Source organism: Podarcis bocagei (assembly GCF_964188305.1).
Source record: "Podarcis bocagei genome assembly, chromosome: 7".
NCBI lineage: Eukaryota > Metazoa > Chordata > Lepidosauria > Squamata > Lacertidae > Podarcis > Podarcis bocagei.
The window spans coordinates 17,069,067-17,077,761 of NC_138132.1; positions in this window are offsets into that span (position 1 = coordinate 17,069,067).

An 8,695-nucleotide genomic window follows, 5' to 3' on the forward strand; every position below is an offset into this window, starting at 1 on the left:
TGAGGGGACTTTCATTCATTCCTCCTCACTACTATGAGCTGAATAAAGAGCATGAAATCACTTTGCGACTCTGAGTATGTTTCACTGGCGACGAGGATGGGATCCCGCTGAGCTGACTGCCACACACAGCACCGCAGCACCGCCACCTGCCGCACCGCTGCCTCGCACCGTGTATCCAGGCTTCAGCTCCGGGACACAAGGAACTCAGAATGGCAACCGACAGCAGCTTCTCGCCATTCAACCCAGCATCTGGAGACTGGGAAGCGTACGCCTCCCGTTTCACCTTCCTCCTAGAAGCCAAGGGGGTCACCGATGAAGAAGACGCCAAGAAGAGGGCGATATTCTTCAGCATCTGCGGAGAGGAGACATTTGAAATCGCCCGGGCTCTCCTTGCACCTGAAGACGTTGCTACTGTTCCATACAAAACAATAATGGAACAGCTGAAGGGGCACTTTTCGCCGCAGCCTTCAGTGGTGGCTCGTTGAAATGCCTTCTACGCAAAGCGGCAAGCCCCTGGGGAAACCATAACTGGGTTTGTGACCTCTCTCCGCCAAGCTGCCCGGTTCTGCAACTTCTCAGAGCTGGAGAACATGCTTCGTGACCGCCTCGTTGGTGGCCTGAAGGATGAGAAGCTGCAACGACGCCTCTAAGCCAAGAAGGACCTAACGTTCCAGGTCGCTCTGGAGGAGGCCCTGGCAACGGAAGCTGCCAAGAGGTCGACGCAAGAGGCACGGCTGAGCCTGCCACCCCAACCGAGGGTCCACCATGAAGACCTCACCGACGACTCAGGATCTGACAGGGAGGAGGTGCACCTAGTACAGCAGCGCACTCAAGCAGCCCACATACCACAGCTGCCTCGACGAGAAGGAGGGAACTGCGCAAGCTGCGGGGAAAGTCACGAGAGGAGGACCTGCCGTTTCCACAACGCAGAGTGCAGGCAGTGCAGAAAATTGGGACACATCGCCTGGGTGTGTCGAGCTCGGCCCACCCGATGCCAGGCATCAGATGACCAATCCAAGAGCCCCAGGTCCCGGGGCCCAATGCACCAAGGCAACTCTACGGAGCTCACGGACTTCCAGGTATACCAGTTGCCCCACCCCAACGTAGAGAAAATTTATGTAGAGGTACAGATAGAGGGGGCCCCATGCCGCATGGAGCTTGATACGGGTTCAACTCTATCCATAATCTCGGCAAGGACCTTAAGGAAACTGTGTCCTACTGGGGGTCCCAAACTCAGGCTGGCCCCATTCACCCTACGGGACTTCCAGAAACGTAAGGTCCCCACAATGGGGGTGGGGACCTTCAGGGTGCAATACCGAGGGCGGACGCGGTAACTGGACTTGCTCGTGGTCAAGGGCCCCTACATTAGCTTACTGGGATTGGCATGGTTTGGACCACTGGGGCTAGCCATCACCGGGGTGAACCACACTACCTTACAAGTGGACGTGGACGCCATCTGCAAGGAATTTCCAGGGGTTTTAGATGGGAAATTGGGACAGTATACGGGCCCCCCATTGCTCTACAGCTTGACCCCGCAGTACGACCAGTCAGGCTCAAGGCCCGCCAGGTCCCGTTCGCCCTGAAACCCCGTATAGACGAGGAATTGGACCGACTCGTGGAGCAAGGAGTGCTGGAGCCGGTGCCTAATGCCCCCTGGGAAACCCCAATCGTCACACCCGTCAAGCCTAATGGTTCGGTCCGCATCTGCACAGACTACAAATGTACCATAAACAAGGCCCTCACGGCCCATGCATTCCCAGTGCCAGTGGTCAGCCATGTCCTTGCCACCCTGGCTGGGTCGAAAACTTTTGGCAAACTGGACTTGGCCAAAGCATATCAACAGCTGCCAGTAGATGAGGCCACAGCAGAGGCACAGACGATTGTGACGCACAGAGGAGCGTTCAGGGTAAAGCGGCTGCAATTCGGCGTCAGCGTGGCACCAGGCATATTCCAGAATCTAATGGACTCGCTCCTTAAAGGGATTCCTGGCGTCACCCCCTTCTTCGATGATGTGTTGATTGCTGGGCCCACACCAGAGGAGTTTGAGGACCGCCTCCGCACCGTTCTGCACCGTTTCCAGACGGCGGGTCTCAAAGTGAAGCGGGAAAAATGTCTACTAGGAGTGCCTCAGGTGGACTTTCTGGGATTTATGGTGGACACAGAAGGGGTCCACCCGACTGGGGACAAGGTACGGGCCATTTGTGATGCCCCAGCGCCCAAGAGCAAGACTGAACTTCAGGCCTTCTTGGGACTATTGAACTTTTACCATTCCTTCCTTCCCCACAAGGTGGCGGTAGCAGAGCCCCTACACAGACTCCTGGACAAGCGGTCCCCTTGGGTGTGGGGCCTGCGCCAGGAGGCTGCATTCCAGGCAGTCAAGGATTTGCTTGTCTCAAACTCGGTCTTGGCACACTTCGACGAGAGGCTGCCGGTGGTGCTAGCATGCGACGCCTCGCCCTATGGCATTGGCGCTGTCCTGGGACACCAGCTCCCGGATGGAAGAGAGGTACCGGTGGCATACTTTTCCCAGACACTCAACGCAACCGAGCGGAACTACTCGCAAATAGACAAGGAGGGTCTGGCAATCGTGAAGGGAGTAAAAAAATTCCATGATTTCTTGTACGGGCAGCCCTTCACCGTGGTGACGGACCACAAGCCGTTGCTTGCCTTGTTTGCCCCCGAAAAGCAGACCCCCCAAGTGCTGTCTCCTCGCGTCCTCAGGTGGTCAATTTTCCTTGCCAGCTACCAGTATGCGCTGATTCACCGCCCGGGGAAGGCGATGGGCCATGCGGACGCCCTCAGCAGGCTACCACTACCGGAAACAGGCCCCGACCCAGCACCTGCACAAGAGGTTATGAGCCTGGAGCTGCTTCCCGACCGCCCCATTCAGGCACAAGAAGTTGCACACCATTCCAAGAAAGATAGGGTCATCTCCTGGGTCCTGGACTGGGTGTGGAGGGGATGGCCCAGCAGCAGCCCTGGGCGAGAATTCGCCAGCTACACAACCCGCAAACATGAACTGTCAGCCCACACGGGGTGCCTGTTATGGGGAAGCAGGGTCGTTGTTCCCCAGCCCATCCGCAAAAGGGTCCTCACAGCCCTACACGAGACACACCCAGGGGTAGTAAGAATGAAGGCCCTTGCCAGGAGTTATGTGTGGTGGCCGGGGATCGACGGAGAGATAGAGGCCTGGGTCAAACACTGCCAGGCCTACCAAGAATCCCGCCCAGATCCCCCAAGGGCCCCAGTCCAGTCCTGGGAGTCCGCCCGAGCACCATGGTCACGCCTGCATGTGGACTTTGCTGGCCCCTTTCAGGGTAAAATATTCTTCATAGTGGTGGACTCCTACACCAAATGGCTGGAAGTCGCACTGGTACCGTCCACTTCTACATCCGCAGCCATCCGGGTACTACGCAGGCTGTTTGCAACCCACGGGCTCCCTGACACTCTCGTCTCAGACAACGGGACTGCATTTACGTCAGGAGAATTCCAAATCTTCACAGCGCAGAACGCCACCCGCCACATCCGTTCGGCGCCATTCCACCCTGCCACCAATGGCCAAGCAGAACGCATGGTGCGGACCACCAAGGACACCCTTCGCCGCATGACGGAAGGGGATTGGGAGTACCGCCTTGCCACATTCCTCCTAGCACAGCACAGCACCCCCAGCTCAACGACTGGCCGGAGCCCTGCTGAACTACTAATGGGTCGGCGCCTTGCAATCAGATTGGACCGCCTTCACCCCGATAGAGCTCAGGATGAGGTAGTGGTGGGGGAAGGCAGGAACCCCCGGACCTTTGAGGCCCAGGACCCAGTGTACGCAAAGAATTTTGGGGCAGGCCCAGCATGGGTACCCGCCACAGTCACCAGAGTCACTGGCCCCGTGTCGTACGAGGTGCTAACGGATGGGGGGCAATGCTGGCGCCGCCACTGCGACCAGATACGGCAACGATTCCCAGGAGAAAACCAGGAGGAGGAAAGGTCAGAGGAGTCCCAAGGGAACAGAGGGGCAGTGAGGCCCATAGACCAGGAGGGGCCAGCAGGAGAGGCAGAATCAGTAAATACAGAGAGGACCCGCGAAGCCGAAAGGACACCGGAACCAGAACCACGACTGAGTGAGCCGGTTGCGCCAGACCAAACAGGCCCATCACAGCCAGCATCCTTGGAACACGAGCCAGAACCTGAACCCCAGACCAGGGAACACCACAGGCCGCAACGCACACCGGCGTACCTCGAGGACTATGAATGCGACCTCCCGGGCAGGACTGGAACTTAGAGGGGAGAGGTGTTATGTACTGAGTTGAATAGGATCCAAACTGCAGCAGTCTGATTGGTCCTAGAACAATAGGATCCAAAATGCAGTAGTCTGATTGGTCCTAGAACAATAGGATTCAGAATGCAGCAGTCTGATTGGTCCTAGAACAATGCAGCAGTATGATTGGTTGGCAGGAACCACCCAATCCTGCTCCAGATAGAAGTGAATCCACAACCTGATTGGCTTACAGTAGAATTCCGGAATTAGCCAATCATGTGCAGCCCATTGTATAAATAATGTATATAAAGCAGATACTGTGAGGGGACTTTCATTCATTCCTCCTCACTACTATGAGCTGAATAAAGAGCATGAAATCACTTTGCGACTCTGAGTATATTTCACTCGGTTTACAGGCGCTTCAGGTTACAGGCACTTCAGGTTATAGACGGTTCAGGTTACAGGCTCTGCTAACCTAGAAATAGTACCTTGGGTTAAGAACTTTGCTTCAGGATGAGAACAGAAATCGTGCAGTGGTGGCATGGCAGCAGTGGGAGGCCCCATTAGCTAAAGTGGTGCTTCAGGTTAAGAACAGTTTCAGGTTAAGAACGGACTTCCAGAACAAATTAGGATCTTAGAATCATAGACTCATAGAGTTGGAAGAGACTACAAGGGCCATCGAGTCCAACCCCCTGCCAAGCAGGAAACACCATCAGATCACTCCTGACATATGGTTGTCAAGCCTCTGCTTAAAGACCTCCAAAGAAGGAGACTCCACCACACTCCTTGGCAGCAAGTTCCACTGTCGAACAGCTCTTAACCAAAGGTACAACTGTACTTGCACTCAGTCTTCTGGATATGTTACCCAGCTCGGCCATGTAACAACAACAACAACAACTTATTATTTGTACCCCGCCCATCTGGCTGGGTTTCTCTAGCCACTCTGGGCGGCTTCCAACAAATATTAAAAATACATTAAAATGCCACACATTAAAAACTTCCCAGAACAGGGCTGCCTTCAGATGTCTTCTAAATGTCAGGTAGTTGTTTATCTCTTTGACATCTGATGGGAGGGTGTTCCACAGGGCGGGCACCACTACCGAGAAGGCCCTCTGCCTGGTTCCCTGTAGCTTTGTTTCTCGCAGTGAGCGAACTGGCAGAAGGCCCTCGGTGCTGGACATCAGTGTCCGGACAAAACAATGGGGTGGAGATGCTTCTTCAGGTATACTGGGCCAAGGCCATTTAGGGCTTTAAAGGTCAACACCAACACTTTAAATTGTGCTCAGAAATGTACTGGGAGCCAATGTAGGTCTTTCAAGACTGGTGTTATGTGGTCTCGGGGGGCGCCCCCAGTCACCAGTCTAGCTGCTGCATTCTGGATTAGTTGTAGTTTCTGGGTCACCTTCAAAGGTAGCCCCACGTAGAGCACATTGCAGTAGTCCAAGCGGGAGAGCATGCACCACTCTGGCGAGACAGACGTTGTAAGGGAGCAGGCCCTGCAGTCCTCACCACAGCCGATGTAGTTCCTTATGAGAGGTTTCCGCTTTTTTCTCCCAGCAGACTTCTCCTGACTGGACTTCTGGACGTCACAGGGAAAAGTTAGCACTTGGCTCTATTGCATTTAGAAAGAGAGTTATCTAACACTGTCTCTTCTTTGGTGTTCCTGGAGATGCAACCATTACAAGTCACTTACACACAAAACAAAACGGAGAATGTAATAAGGTACCTCCCATGTGACTAAAGTTAACCAAATACACAAGAGTTCCTTGGGAACATTTCAGAATTAAATGCACAGTAACGCATTTAAGCAATCCCAATTTCAGTAAATCAAATCTCTATACTTAAGAGTTTTGCACATTCATTCATTGTTAAACTTTGTAGCACTTGCATTCATTATTGCTAAGAACAAGAGTTTATAAAGCAGGTATAGTTTTTCAGTGCTATACAATTATTATTTTTTAAGGCAGTCCTAATCGACAAGCTTAACAATCACAACACAAGAGGGGATAAGGAGGAAATTCTACTTCCACTCTATGGTAGGGATGAGTTAGCCATATCCGAAATCCTCCAAAAAGATGACTCAAGTGGTTTGTCCTGGGGAGGAGCTAAGGGTGGCATGGGTAAAGCCTTGGCCAATTGTCAAGGGGGATGGCTTGGTTTATAAGCCTGCTCCTCCCCAACCTTTCCCCCCTTTGTCCTTTGGTGCCCTCCCTCCATCCTTCAACAGTATGGGCTCTATTAGGACGTGGGTGGCGCTGTGGTGTAAACCACTGAGCCTTGGGCTTGCTGATCAGAAGGTTGGCAGTTTGAATCCCCATGACGGGGTGAGCTCCCATTGCCCAGTCCCAGCTCCTGCCAACCTAGCAGTTCAAAAGTATGTCAAAGTAGATAAATAGGTACCGCTCCGGCGGGAAGATAAATGGTGTTTCCGTGTGCTGCTCTGGTTTGCCAGAAGCGGCTTAGTCATGCTGGCCACATGACCCGAAAGCTGTCTGCAGACAAACGCTGGCTCCCTCAGCCTATAGAGCGAGATGAGCGCTGCAAACCCAGAGTCGTTCGCGAATGGACTCAACTGTCAGGGGTCCTTTACCTTACCTTTACCTTTTAAAGGGGTTGTGTAGGAATATTTTGGATAGCCCCCGATTGGCTTGGGACTCTTCATTTTTGCCTTCCTCATGGAATCATAGAATTGTAGAGCTGGAAGAGACCCCAAGGGTCATCTAGTCCGACCCCCTGCAATGCAGGAATCTCAGTGAAAGCATCCATGACAGATGGCCACCCTCATGTTGTAGGGAGTATTATGTTTGGAGTGGCATTTTCATTTGGTTTAATCTGTCTTCTAGTCTGAGCTAGATCTTGTGGGGGAGATTCTTGTGGCTTTACAGGGTAACAACACTGTTTGTCACCCTACACCGCATTTGCTTTGTGCGTTGTTTGGGGTGCCCTATAGGTGGAATGTGCATGCCATGCTAAATGCTGAACAGGTGAGGTGACAACAGACATGTCTCGTTCACAGACCCAAGGCCCTGAGAGCAGGGAGGAAGGCCTTGTTTTTTCCCCGTCTTTGCTGTGGGGACACAAAACAAGTTAGTCACCTGACCATTCTTTAAGGGAATTTAGGAGGTAGTCCAAGTAGAGAGGAGCAGCTGTTTTCATGGAGTTAGAATAGCAAATTGCACGATTTTTTTCTGCAGAGATCACAAGTGGTTTTCACACCACAGACATGAACGGGTATTTCTTACGCAGGTGCTGGTGCTGAGGAAGGAAATGCAGAATCAACATACCAAGCCGCAGCCTTCAGTACATTTAATTTACTGATCTCAAAATCTGAAAAAAGGAAGGAAATAAGCAAAATACAATTAAAATCCCCATTAATATGAATAATGAAGAATTTGAACCCATCACCAGGGAACATTGAATGCCCTTCTCAAGACAAGTTGATATTTATAGAGATTGGTAAAGTCAGGTGTGAAACACAAGCTTTAGTTTAGTACAAAATGTGTTTATGTCCAAAGGTGTGAAATTAGTTATTGTGGTCTGAGATCATAAAAAAGGCTTAGAGAATTGCACCTCTGGCTCATCTTCTCTGAATCAGCCTGAAAGAAGGACTAAGTACCTCCCCGGGAGAGTAAGTATCACATCTGGTGACTATAACCTGTCTTGGCTAAGAAAACTATTTTTGTTTGTTTCGTATTTTAAAATAAATCCATTGCGTGGCATTCAACTAAGTTTTACTCAGAGTAGACTCATTGAACTTAATCATGCCCATTAACTTCAGTAGGTCTATTCCGATCATGTCCATTAATTTAAATGAGTCTATTCTGAGTATGACTATTTTTGAACTGTAATCATAAGATTGCAAAGGGGGAAAGGTCCCAAAGGGGAAAGGTCCCCATTCCTTCTGGACTCAAGGCAGCATGGTAGAAGTGAAGGCAGTATAGAAAGAATGGGAAAATGTTAAAGAGTACCTGGAAAAGTATTATAATAATAAATATCTCCTGGAAGAAATAGAATGATCCTTGTAAAACTACAAATATATTTTTTTTGGTATCTGAGGAAAACAAAGAAAGCAATACAATAATTTGGAACTGTGTGTGAAAAATTAGTAGAAATAATAACACAATGCGTCTAATCAGAAGTCAGGTGTGTTTATTATATTTTGTTTTCTTCTCTCTCTCTCTGTCTCTCACTCTTCTCTTTTTTGTACCTCTTTCTTTGGTCTTTTCTTCTTTGACCTGCTGGAAAGAAATAAAGAGATAAAACTTAAATATGAAGACTCGAGTGAGTTAAAAGTGATGTTTTGTAATTCTTCAACTATTGCTTATTTATTGTTAAAGTTGGTCAATTGTAATGAACTGATGTAATAGTTATTGCGGGTCCCCCCCTTTGTTATTGTTGAACTCTAAATAAAATATCATTTTATACAAAGAAGAAGAAGAAAGA